The following is a 14,190-nucleotide window of genomic DNA, read 5'->3' on the forward strand; positions in this document are numbered from 1 at the left end:
TGAACATAACCCGCCTAGGCCACACCCCACGCTCAAACGTCACCAACCCCGCCTGCCTAGGTCCCACCCCACCCTAAAACCCGCCCCTGCCTAAGTTCCACACCCTGCCTAAACTCCGCCCCCATAGCCAAGGGTTTTTTTTTCTTCTTTTCTTTTTTCCTCTTTTAGATTGTGGTTCTGTTTTACCTTGTTGATTCATTGTTGTTGATTCTTTTATATTTTTATTTTTCATAATAAATCTTTTATTTTTCTAATTTTATTTTATTCTTTATACTTTGTTATTCTTCTCTCCTTTTGGCTTGTTCCCAACCCTCCTTTTATTTTTTTCTTTTTCTGTTGTGGTTTTATTTTACCTTGTTGCAGTTGTTTCAATTATAGTTTTATTTTTCCTAATATATTTTTATCTTTCTAATTTTATTTTGTTTTAAATTCTTTGATATTGTACTGCTCCTTTTTTTCTTTCTTTCTTCCTTCCTTTTTTTTTTTTTTTTTTTTTTTTGCTGTGCCACAAGACTTGTGGGATCATGGTTCCCAGGCTGGAGGTTGGGCCCAAGCTCCTGTAGTAGGAGCTCCAAGTCCAAATTGCTGGACTAACAGAGAACATCAAACCCCAGGGAATATCAATCGGAGTGATGACTCCCATAGGTCCTCATCTCAGCACCAAGACCCAGCTCTATTCAACTGCCTGTAAACTCCAGTGCTGGACGTCTCAGGCCAAACAACCAGTAAGACAGGAAAAGAGCACCACCCATCAAAAAAAAAAAATGAAACAACAAAAAAAAATGTTACAGATAAAGGAGCAAGGTAAAAAGCTACAAGACCAAATAAATGAAGACAAGATAGGCAACCTACCTGAAAAAGAACTCAGAGTAATGATACTAAAGATGATCCAAAATCTTGGACACAGAATGGAGAAAATACAAGAAACATTTAACAAGGATCTAGAAGAACTACAGAGCAAACAAACAGTGATGAACAACACAATTACTTCAATTAAAAATACCCTAGAAGGAATCAATAACAGAGTAACTGAGGCAGAAGAATGGATAAGTGAGCTGGAAGATAAAATGGTGGAAATAACTGCCAGGGAGCAGAATAAAGAAAAAAGAATGAGAAGAATTGAGAACAATCTCAGAGACCTCTGGAACAACATTAAACGCACCAACATTCGAATTATAGGGGTCCCAGAAGAAGAAGAGAAAAATAAAGGGTCTGAAAAAATATTTGAAAAGATTACAGTCGAAAACTTCTCTAACAAGGGAAATGAAAATAGTCAATCAAGTCCAGGAAGCACAGAGAGTACCATACAGGATAAACACAAAGAGAAACACACCAAGACACATATGAATCACACTATCAAAAATTAAATACAAAGAAAAAAATATTAAAAGCCACAAGGGAAAAGCAACAAATAACATACAAGGGAAGCTCCATAAGGTTAACAGCTGATCTTTCAGCAGAAACTCTGCAAGCCAGAAGGGAGTGGCAGGACATATTTAAAGTGATGAAAGGGAAAAGGCTACAACCAAGATTACTCTACCCAGCAAGGATCTCATTTAGATTCGATGGGGAAATTAAAACCTTTACAGATAAGCAAAAGTTAAAAGAATTCAGCACCACCAAACCAGCATTACAACAAACGCTAAAGGGACTTCTCTGGCAGGAAACACAAGAGAAGGAAAAGACCTACAAAAACAAACCCAAAGCAATTAAGAAAATGGTAATAGGAACATACAAATCTATAATTACCTTAAATGTAAATGGATTAAATGCTCCAACCAAAAGACATAGACTGGCTGAATGGATACAAAAACAAGACCCGTATATATGCTGTCTACAAGAGACCCACTTCAGACCTAGGGACACATACAGACTGAAAATGAAGGGATGGAAAAAGATACTCCACGCAGATGAAAATCAAAAGAAAGCTGGAGTAGCAATACTCATATCAGACAAAATAGACTTTAAAATAAAGATTATTTATTACAAGAGAAAAAGAAGGACACTACATAAGGATCAGGGGAGCAATCCAAGAAGAAGATATAACAATCATAAATATTTATGCACCCAACATTGAGCACCTCAGTATATAAGGCAAATGCTAACAACCATAAAAGGGGAAATCGACAGTAATACAATAATACTAGGGGACTTTAACACCCCACTTTCACCAGTGGACAGATCATCCAAAATGAAAATAAATAAGGAAACAAAAACTTTAAATGACACGCTAAACAAGATGGACTTAATTGATATTTACAGGACATTCCATCCAAAAACAGAATACACTTTCTTCTCAAGCGCTCATGGAACATTCTTCAGGATAGACCATATCTTAGGTCACAAATCAAGTCTTGGTAAATTTAAGAAAATTGAAATCATATCAAGTATCTTTTCCAACCATAACACTATGGGACTAGATATCAATTACAGGAAAAGAACTGTAAAAAATACAAACACATAGAGGCTAAACAATACGCTACTTAATAACCAAGAGATCACTGAAGAAATCAAAGAGGAAATCCAAAAATACCTAGAAACAAATGACAATGAAAAGATGACAACCCAAAACCAATGGGATGCAGCAAAAGCAGTTCTAAGAGGAAAGTTTATAGCAATACAATCCAACCTCAAGAAACAAGAAAAACCTCAAATAAACAACCTAACCTTACACCTAAAGCAATTAGAGAAAGAAGAATTAAAAAAAACCCCAAAGTTAGCAGAAGGAAAGAAATCATAAGATCAGATCAGAAATAAATAAAAAAGAAATGAAGGAAATGATAGCAAAGATCAATAAAACTAAAAGCTGGTTCTTTGAGAAGATAAACAAAATTGATAAACCATCAGCCAAACTCATCAAGAAAAAAGGGGAGAAGACTCAATAGAATTAGAAATGAAAAAGGAGAAGTAACAACTGACACTGCAGAAATACAAAGGATCATGAGAGATTACTACAAGCAACTATATGCCAATAAAATGGACAACCTGGAAGAAATGGACAAATTCTTAGAAAAGTACAACCTTCCAAGATTGAACCAGGACGAAACAGAAAATATAAACAAGACCAATCACAAGCACTGAAATTGAAACCGTGATTAAAAATCTTCCAATGGGGGCTTCCCTGGTGGCGCAGTGGTTGAGAGTCCACCTACCAATGAAGGGGACACGGGTTCATGCACCGGTCTGGGAAGATCCCACATGCCACGGAGCGGCTGGGCCTGTGAGCCATGGCCGCTGAGCCTGCGCATCCGGAGCCTGTGCTCTGCAATGGGAGAGGCCACAACAGTGAGAGGCCCGTGTACCACAAAACAAAATAAAACAACAACAACAACAACAACAACAAAAACTTCCAACAAACAAAAGCACAGGACCAGGAGGCTTCACAGGCGAATTCTATCACACATTTACAGAAGAGCTAACACCTATCTTTCTCAAATTCTTCCAAAATATAGCAGAGGGAGGAACACTCCCAAACTCATACTATGAGGCCACAATCACTCTGATACCAAGACCAGGCAAAGATGTCACAAAAAAGAAAACTGCAGGCCAATATCTCTGATGAACATCCTCAACAATATACTAGCAAACAGAATCCAACAACACATTAAAAGGATAATACACCATGATCAACTAGGGTTTATCCCAGGAATACAAGGATTCTTCAATATATGCAAATCAATCAATGTGATATACCATATTAACAAACTGAAGGATAAAAACCATATGATAGTCTCAATAGATGCAGAAAAAGCTTTTGACAAAATTCAACATCTATTTATGATAAAAACCCTGCAGAAAGTAGGCATAGAGGGAACTTTCCTCAACATAATAAAGGCCATATATGACAAACCCACAGCCAACATCGTCCTCAATGGTGAAAAACTGAAACCATTTCCACTAAGATCAGGAACAAGACAAGGTTGCCCATTCTCACCACTATTATTCAACACAGTTTTGGAATTTTTAGCTGCAGCAATCAGAGAAGGAAAAGAAACAAAAGGAATCGAAATCGGAAAAGAAGTAAAACTGTCACTGTTTTCAGGTGACATGATACTATACATAGAAAATCCTAAAGATGCTACCAGAAAACTAGAGCTAATCAATGAATTTGGTAGAGTAGCAGGATACAAAATTAATGCACAGAAATATCTTGCATTCCTATACACTAATGATGAAAAATCTGAAAGAGAAATTAAGAAAACACTGCCATTTACCACTGAAAAAAAAGAATAAAATACCTAGGAATAAACCTGCCCAAGGAGACAAATACCTGTATGCAGAAAACTGTAAGACACTGATGAAAGAAATTAAAGATGATACAAACAGATGGAGTGATATACCATGCTCTTGGATTGGAAGAACAAACATTGTGAAAATGACTATACTACCCAAAGCAATCTACAGATTCAGTGCAATCCCTATCAAACTACCACTGGCATTTTTCACAAAACTAGAACAAAAAATTTCACAATTTATGTGGAAACACAAAAGACCCCAAATAGCCAAAGCAATCTTGAGAACGAAAAATGGAGCTGGAGGAATCAGGCTCGCAGACTTCAGATTATACTACAAAGCTACAGTAATCAAGACAGTATGGTATTGGCACAAAATCAGAAATATAGATCAATGGAACAGGATAGAAAGCCCAGAGATAAACCCACATACATACGGTCACCTTATCTTTGATAAAGGAGGCAAGCATATACAATGGAGAAAACACAGCCTCTTCAATAAGTGGTGCTGGGAAAACTGGACAGCTACATGTAAAAGAATGAAATTAGAACATTCCCTAACACCATACACAAAAATAAACTCAAAATGGATTGAAGACCTAAATGTAAGGCCAGACACCATAAAACTCTTAGAGAAAAACATAGGCAGAATACTCTATGACATAAATCACAGCAAGATCCTTTTTGACCCACCTCCTAGAGAAATGGAAATATAAAGAAAAAGAAACAAATGGGACCTAATGAAGCTTAAAAGCTTTTGCACAGCAAAGGAAAACATAAACAAGATGAAAAGACAACCCTCAGAATGGGAGAAAATATTTGCAAAGGAAGCAACTGACAAATGATTAATCTCCAAAATATACAAGCAGCTCATGCAGCTCAATATCAAAAAAACAAAGAACCCAATCCAAAAATGGGCAGAAGACCTAAACAGACATTTCTCCAAAGAACATATACAGATTGCCAGCAAACACAGGAAAGGATGCTCAACATCACTAATCATTAGAGAAATGCATATCAAAACTACAATGAGGTATCACCTCACACCAGTCAGAATGGTCATCATGAAAAAATCTACAAACCATAAATGCTGGAGAGGGTGTGGAGAAAAGGGAACCCTCTTGCCCTGTTGGTGGGAATGTAAGTTGATACAGCACTGTTTCGAACGCTTTACCCTCACTCATTCAATCCTCATAATAGCTTTGTGAGTTAGAGACTGTTTTTATCTCCACTTCACAGATATGAAAACTCAGTCACTTGCCAAAGGTCACCAAGTAAAACGGCAGAGGAAGGACTCAATCATGGTAGCCAGGCTCCAGTGTCTGTGCTCTCACCCCCTGCTTTTTACCTCCAGGTTTGCCTCAAGACTCCAGTAATTCAGTGATGGCTGTAATGTGACCATGGACATACAATTTCACTCTCCATTCACTAGCGTAAATCTAGGTATACCCAGTTTGTACCCTCTATTCAAAAGCTTTCACTGGCTAATGGCTATATGTGCATATTTTGGCAGGTTTAATCTTGACCCCAGAGTGTATCACAAAAGGTGCAATCCTAACAAACTATTTGCTTTCAGTTGATCTCAACAGAGAGCCTAAAGCCTAAGAAGTGGCTTAATCAGATAATGTGAAACTTTAGGACAGAAACTCATACTACTGCATTTATTACAGTGTGTTTAACATTTGTAATCAGACCTAAACTTCCAAAATTCTTATGTCTGACTCGCTCTCTTAGTGAGTTCAGCTAATCTCCCTTTCTACTTCCAATAAATAAAACATACCCAGCAAATGCTTCCAAGGCAAGTTTTCAGACATGTATCTGAATTTAGTATCATTCTTGTTCCGATCAGGTGTCAGGGTAAATACAGAGCCTTTCAGGTGGACTGCTTGGCTGCCCTTTGCCCAGGAGCACTTTTTGCTTTACTGAATTTCACAGTAAAGTATAGCAACATGTTACAGCTCCTGGCTGAAAATGTAAATAGGAGAGCAAAGTTGTCAGACAAGAGCCTGCCCAAGTGTTCCCATAGGATATTATTCATACTTAAATTTACACTCACTTATATCTCACATCTCTGAATAGCAAAAATGTCACAATTATTTTAGCAGTGATCAAATAAGTTATTTCAATAGCAGGGCTCTAATAAATAAATTTAGGTTAACTAGCAGGCAATTTAAACCTTAAAACGCCAAGAGTGCAGAGAAGCAAGGGAGTGGTGTTAGCAGCAGAGCAGTTTTGGAAGTTCCCGGGATCCCCTTACAAAAAACAGTGAGAGCACGAGGATGGAAAAAAAGAAAAAACTATACAGTAACATCCTTACCAAAAACCAAGGGGAAAACATCCCCTGGAACTCCAGAACACTAACTACCCTTAGCAACTAGTAAGGGGGAACCACACCTGTGCCAGCAGAAGTGGAGGTTTGAAAATGTGGTCCTCTAAGGGTCAAAAGAGCCAAGGAACCCAGAAATCACCAAGTCATCATCCAAAGGAAGGGCGCCCCCCACCCCTTGACGTGGGAACCCCAGGAGGGAATCTAAATACCACACTGAGAACCGGGAGGAGATCTGGCAGGATCTCTTTTGCCAATGAGTGCAAGGAAAGGTCCCAACCAGGACCCCGAAGGCTCGGCAACATCCAGTGGAAGCTCTTTAATAGAAAGACAGACTCCGCGCTGAGCAGAAACTGAGAGTAAGAGCACGATATATGTGTTAAAAGACAGCTAGCTAGCTAGCTAAGGCTGACAATAGCTAGATCAGGCTGATCAAGTTTAGTACATTCCAGTACTAAAACTGAGACAACTAGACATTATGTGCTGCCTGGTGTGATGCAATAGAAAGTACATTGCATCCGCAATGTAGAAATATTTTTACCAAAAAAAATTAAAACCTGAATGAAACCTAGCCTCTAGGTCTAACTCCTAGTTTACAGACAATAAGGAGGAGAAAGGAATATGCTAAATAATACAATAAAAATGCAACCAGCCAAATGTGGGAAATTCTGCAGGATAAATAACCTCACCTCTTCAACAAATAAATGGCATGACGATGTGGGGGTGAAGGGGAAGACAAATAAAAAAAGACCTAAAGATACAGCAAATAAAGGAAATATATAGATTTTGTTTGGATCCTGATTTGAAATCACCAACTCTTAAAAAAAATTTTTTTTTAGATAATTGGGGGAAATTGACGATGGACTAGGGATTATACTGTATAATGGAATTACCACTAATTTTATCGGTGTGATAATGGTATTGTGGTATATTGAAAATAAAAAGGTCCTAATCTGTTAAAGATGCCTAGAGAAGTATATACCAATGAAATAATATGATGTCTGGGATTTACTTTAAATTATTCCGAGGGCCGGCCATGGAAGTGTGAGGGAGGCCACGAATTCCACTTCAAGGTATCTTTGAGCTTGTTGAGTAGACGCCATAAGCAAGGCTCACCCTCCTGACTTGAAAAATTTATGGACAAGAAGTTATCACTGAAATCAAATGGTGGTGGACATGTCCAAGGAATCTTTGGGGATTTGATTTCTTTATGAATCTTTCAATAGATGAATGTGCAGAGACAGCAATTGGTGGGTGACAGAACAATACTGGAATGGCAGTATAAGGGAAAATAGTATCATCATGTTAGAAGCCTTGGAATGAGTATAAACAAAGGTTGTGTTCATCAAAGAAATCAATTGCTTCCTCATGTCCCATCTCCAAAGGGCCTGTTTTACTATCATATAAAAAATTGAGCAGTGTACACTTTCATATTAAACTTTCTTGTTAAACTTTTTTAATAGTCAAAAAAAAAATTCCTCACACAGAGAAAAGGGGAATAGATGAAATAAGAATGGCAAAATCTTGATAACTGGTGAAAATGGCAATTCATTAGACTTTTTTTTCCCTACTTTTGAATGACTGAAATCCAAAATAAAAAGTTAAATAAAAATGTCTAGGGACTTCCCTGGTGGTCCACTGGTTAAGACTTGGAGCTTCTACTGCAGGGGGCATGGGTTCAATCCCTGGTCGGGGAACTGAGATACCACATGCTGTGCAGCCAAAAATAAAAAGCCTTACGCACAACATGATTTACAACATCTGATTACTATATTGAAAGCTATAATACAAAAGGAGTAATAGGAGTTATTTTTAAATGCTCTAAGGAATTCTTTAAGCTTTTTTTGTAGGGTAATTGTCAGGTACTTTAGGTTAGTCTATTAATAGACAAAACTAAAGGTTACCATCTTTAAAAATGTTATCATAAAAAAATAAGGTTTTGTGAATTTTCGCCAAATTTAAAACATTTTCCAAAGGAAACACTGTCTTTAGCAGAGATTTCCTAAGCAAGGTGTCCATGTCTGGTACCATTCTTCTGAACATTCTCCCCTGCTGCTCTAACAGGAGACAAACCACATTTCCAAGATTGTTAAATTATTACCTAGGAAAGTTTTGGCAATTTCCCATTCAGTCACATTTTCCAGTCATTTGGTTCTCATGTTTATAGAGCTGGTTGTTCACTTTTACCCAATGTTCAGGAGGGACTTGGCTCCAGGCAATCCTTTTTTCTTTTTTCCCTTTCAATTTTGACATCTCTATGAGTTAGCTATTATACAGTATTATCACAGCCTACTGCTTTCTGACTCATATTACCCAGGAGACAATTCAGGAATGAACTTGGACTAAAATTTTATATAGCATGCAGAGTTTCCTGAAGGTCTTGGTGCCTATTTTTCTGTAATCTGTGAAGGTCCTTTTCCTTTTCTTTTCCACACAATATACTATTTGAATAGTTCAGGTATCCTGCAGATATTTCTATACTTTTCTTAGCCACAAGCAACTGCTTTAATGAAAAGTAGATACCTGATCTTATTATGCTGGTTAAACCACAGTGCAGATCAAAGCTGCCTCCTTTTCTGTTCCATCTCCATTATACACTTCGTTCGTTTGGTTTTTGAACATATGCCAACTCTTCTCAAAGATATTTCTCTGGGCTCTAATATTCATTTGTTTTCTATATTTATAAATGTAAACACTATGTAATTTCCCCAAGTGACTGTATCACCCTGAAACTACCTAAAAAATGATTTCAAAAGTGCAAATGATTTGGGAGCCAGAGGTAGTAATATTAAATCCATTGACAGGACAGAAGGAGGCAGAATTGTAAAGGGAGACCTTATTTCTTGTTTCCAAATAAACATGTATACTCACTGATGTAAGAGTAGGAATACTTCCTATTCTACTAAGGGCTGCGGAAGTGACCCAGAACTCTTATCTCAGCTTTCTCTCCTCATAGAGATAAGAATACTTGTCACAATCTTTTCAGATGATGGGAAAAGATGACTAGATCAGTGATTACGAACCAGTCTGAGCTCTTTGTTAGTAGGATGACTGTACAATGGAATTACCATTAATTTTATAGGTGTGATAATGGTATAGTGGTATGTTAAAAAAAATCTGTTAAAGATACCTAGAGAAGTATGTACCAATGGAATAATATGATGTCTGGGAAGGAATTCACATAGTTCTCAAAGTCAGGGTCAAAACACTTTTTACATCAGGTATTGCAATAACTGGGAAGAAGGCATCTGAGTGTTAACCACTCTGATGTATTTAAAAGACTAGAATTCCTTAACATACTTTTGCTGATATAATATATGCACATGAAATGTGACAAGTCTCTTTTTGGTCAGGTAGAATAAAAACACAGGTGTCGACACACGCAGTGGGGGCGACGCCATTGTTGAGAGCTGCCGTCCGGTGAGGGTGAGCCGCAGGAGGAATCCCACGTCTCTTCAGGTGTCAAAGTGTGAGGTGCCCTCGTTGCCTGCCTTCCTGCCCACACTCCCGCCTGCTGGCCCTGACCTGTGTCATCATGCCTCGGGGCCAGAATAGGAAGCGCCGTGCCCGGGAGAAACGCCGCCAGGCCCGGGGGGAGACTCAGAGGCTCAAGGGTGCCTAGGCCACTGAGGCGGCGGCGGCGGCAGAGATAGAAGAGTCGCCCTCCTCCCCCGCTTCTGTTTCTCGGGGTACTTCCCCGAGCTCCTCTGTTGCTGGCACTCGCCAGGAGCCTCAGGGAGGCCCAGCCACGAGCTCTCGTGCTGCAGGGGTTTCATGCCCAGGATCTGAAGAGGGTGCCCAGAGCCAAGATGAGAAAAGTGCAAGTACCGCCCCGGCAGCACCTTCCGTTCACAGCACTTACACCGATCCTCTGACCAGGGAGGTCTGCAAGTTGGTGCAGTTCCTGCTGGAGAAGTACAAGACGAAGGAGCCCATCCCGAAGGCTACACTGCTGAATAGTGTCGACAGGAAGTACAAGAAGCACTTCCCTGAGATCCTCAGGAGAGCTTCTGAGTACATGGAGCTGGTCTTTGGCCTCGAGCTGAAGGAAGTCGACCCCAGCAGTCACTCCTACGTCCTCATCAGCCAGCTGGGCCTCCCCAGCGAGGGAAATCCGAGTGGTGTGTTGGGGCTGCGCACGGCCTGTTTCCTGCTGACTGTCCTGAGCAAGATCTTCGCGAATGGCAACTGGGCCACCGAGGAGGAGCTCTGGGAATTCCTCAATGCGTTGGGTTTGTACGCTGGGAGGAGCCACTTGATCTTTGGGGAGCCCAAGAGGCTCATCGAAGATCTCGTGCAGCAGAAGTATCTGATGTACCACCAGGTGCGCCACAGCGATCCCCCGCGCTATGAGTTCCTGTGGGGCCCGAGAGCCTGCGCTGAAACCAGCAAGATGAAAGTGCTGGAGTTTATGGCCAAGATCAATGATACCATCCCCAGGGCCTTCCCAGATCTCTATGAGGAGGCTCTGAAAGATGAGGAAGAGAGAGCAAGAGTGAGAGCCGCGGCCAGGGCTTTAGCTGTTGCTGAGCGCAGAGCACATTCCAGGGCCAAGGCCCGCAGGTCCTCCCACGTGTAGGGAGGGCGGCCGCGGGCAGATTGCTCACTTTGTTTTGGAAGAGAGCAGTCAGGCTCCTAAATAGTGCAGAATAGTATTGGTTGAGGGAACAAAACATATATGTTCTTACAGTTTTAAGTAGTATGGTAGCTTAGGTGCAGTTAGTTTTAATAAAATATATATCTTTTTTTCTTTTTTCCATATGAAGAATACCTAGTTAAGATAGACAGATGATAGGTAGATAAGTAGGTAGAGAGATGCTAGATAGATAGATTTATGATAGAGATGTTTAGTATCTTTTCAAATGTTATTACTGCATTGGAGGTTTATTTTGCTTCAGAATCAAAGTGTATTAATGTCATGGATGTCATGTTTATTGATGCTCAGTTTTAAGATTAAGAGTTTGCTATTTGTAAAAAAAAACTGAAAAGCCTTCACTATTTTCCTTTTGCTACAGAACAAGGTAACATGGCATTGGAATAGGATTTTTCATGGAAATGAGAAAGAATCCCACAAGAAAATATTTGGGATCTCAAAATGGTGATACAAAAGTAAAAGCTGGTTAATTCTTTGTTTGCCTTCTTCTCTTTCTCTTTGCTTGTAAAATTAAAGAATATGTACCTAGCTTTGCTTAGGTTATTCAAACTGTTTGAAAATTAAACCATGGTAAATAAGAAAAAAAATAAAAAAATAAAAAATAAAAAAAACACAGGTGTCTAAGATTAGCTAATGGGGAAAAAAAACCCTTAAAATTCTAAACCGATTAAAGATATAAATAGGCAGGCATTGAAACTGAGATAATCAATGGGAGTAGAGGAGAAATGAACAAGACTGATGAAAGGACAGAACAAACAGGAAGTTTCAAAGGTTGATGCTGAAAAGAGGAAATGACTCAGTCACAGTTTAGGAAGGGAATTCCAGTTAGGTGAGTTGTAGGTGAGCCTGGGAAAGCTCATTACCTACAGAGAACAAGATTCTAGGAGCTCACTGCAGACTGTCCTTGGAGTCATGTACACAAAGCACAACATCAATATTGTAAAAAATAATCTCCCAATAGAGGAGAAAATTTTGGTGTCTTTTACTATTAGTGCTCATGACAGTTTTGGTCATTGAACCTCAAGAGATAATTGGTACAATGGTAGCAAAAACTGGTAAAAAAAAAAAGACTGAGGTGAAGGAAAAGTATTCATATTAGTCTAGTATGAATTTAAGTTATTCCTCAAACATTTATTGGGGATTTCACTGTCCCAGGCACTGGGGTACAGTTTTCATAGGTCCTGCCCCTCTAGGAGGCTACAATCCTGCAGACAAATGACTATGATCTGGGAAGAATGTGGTTTAGGATTGCATTGTTGACATTTATAAAACCATGGACAAAGTGAATCCAGACATGTTCAACTGGAATTCTTCAAATAGGGAGTGTAAGAGACAGATCTGGATAAGACTTTGAGGAAGTAAGGGTGCTTGGTGCTAAGTAATTTGCCTAAAACTAGACTGGAAAGTCTGTGAAGGCAGAGATTATGTCTGTTTGATTCACAGTGGTTCACGAGCGACTAAGAGAGCATCTGAAAAATAGTAGCCAATTCAGAAATTAAAAAAAAAAAAAAGAAAGTAAATAAGTGAAGCAAAGATTTGCAGTACCTGTTATGTGACTGTCTTGCTTTCATAGTGTTTAGTATGAGTGTCACCGAGGAGTACATATATAGACAATTTAAATACAATGTAATAAGTATTAGGAGTTAAGCATGGGTTACTATTAGGATATTATACTAAATAATTCACGGATCTGGAAAGCTTCTTGGAGGAAGAAATACTTGAGATGAGTTTTGAAGGAAGAAGGGAAGGAAAGCCAATTGGATACAGCATGTATTAAATTCTTGTGGAATGAAACAGCATTACACATTTGAGGAACCCAAAATGATGCAGATTAGCTGGAGAGAATGGGATACCATGATGGTGTGATGGTAAATTAGGCAATAAGGACTTTTATATACTATGCTAAAATTTGGGCTTTATTGTAAGTCTGGTGATCATTAATATATTTTAAGCAGGGAATCATAGGATCAGATCTGACTTTTGAAGATCACTCAGGCATCAGCGGTAGTGGAAGGCAGGGGAACAGTAGAGGTGGGAAGGTTTAAATTAAGACATGTATGAAGATATGGAATAGATATAAAAGATATTACTGAGAAAGGGATTGGATGAGGGGGCCAAGTGAAGGAAAGGTACTAGAATGACTGCCAGGCCTCAGGTTTGAATGTAGTGCCACTTAATATGATAGGTAATAGAAGAGCAGAGTTTGTTTTTTTTGAAGGTGAGTGGGGAGGAAAAAGGATTATAAATCCAGTCTTTACTTGAACTTGACATACCAGCAGGAAATATTAGTGGGTATGCTCCTCTTCTTTTGATGCCAATGTAAGGGAGATCAGTCACACCCTCTCACAAATTTTTCTTGATATATATGGGTCTTGAGGCAGTACAGTATTTTTGAACTTTTTACGTGCTCTGAGGCCCCTCGCAAATGAACAAGATTGAATGAGCAGGTTGTATGTTGGTTGCTATGAAATGGAGAAATAGTTCTTAATAATTCTGTGATCTCAGACATCATTTCATATGTAAATAAAACATGGCAGCATGGGTAACAAGTCCAATCTGCTCTCCATTAAACTATAATAACAGAAAGCAGACATGATAAAATAAGATGTACTACTTTATCTCTGGGAAATTACACCGAGTGGTCGTGTATATTCCATAGTGAAAATTTTATTGGTAGTAGAGAAGCAAAAAATTTGAATGCAATAAATGTTATATGCGATTTTCCTGCATAGCTGTAATTAATGAAACTTTTTTCCTTATTATGTTGTTAAATATCATTTTTGTCCTATTTTTTAACCAAATGGTTATTAGCTACATTAACTTTTAGAAATTTACTAGTTCATTAAGGATGTTCCCGAGCAACCTAAGCACATAAACACACACACTATGGTACTTAAAAGATTAACCTTGTCTTTTATGTGTATATTACATTCACTAAAACAACCCAGGAAAACATTTTTAGCCGTTCATCTAGGGTT

General features: G+C 38.7%; 1 protein-coding gene and 2 pseudogenes across 3 annotated transcripts in view; 2 read left to right on the top strand and 1 right to left on the bottom strand.

Moving 5' to 3' along the window:
- AP4S1 (adaptor related protein complex 4 subunit sigma 1) overlaps positions 1-14,190 on the bottom strand; it is a 49,264-nt gene that overhangs the window by 33,257 nt on the left and 1,817 nt on the right. The gene's annotated exons all lie outside the window — the stretch shown is intronic.
- Positions 7,666-7,881, top strand: LOC132489276 (small nuclear ribonucleoprotein G-like; annotated as a pseudogene).
- LOC132488324 (melanoma-associated antigen B4-like) lies at positions 10,052-11,201 on the top strand (annotated as a pseudogene).

Source organism: Mesoplodon densirostris, chromosome 4 (assembly GCF_025265405.1).
Source record: "Mesoplodon densirostris isolate mMesDen1 chromosome 4, mMesDen1 primary haplotype, whole genome shotgun sequence".
Lineage (NCBI taxonomy): Eukaryota > Metazoa > Chordata > Mammalia > Artiodactyla > Ziphiidae > Mesoplodon > Mesoplodon densirostris.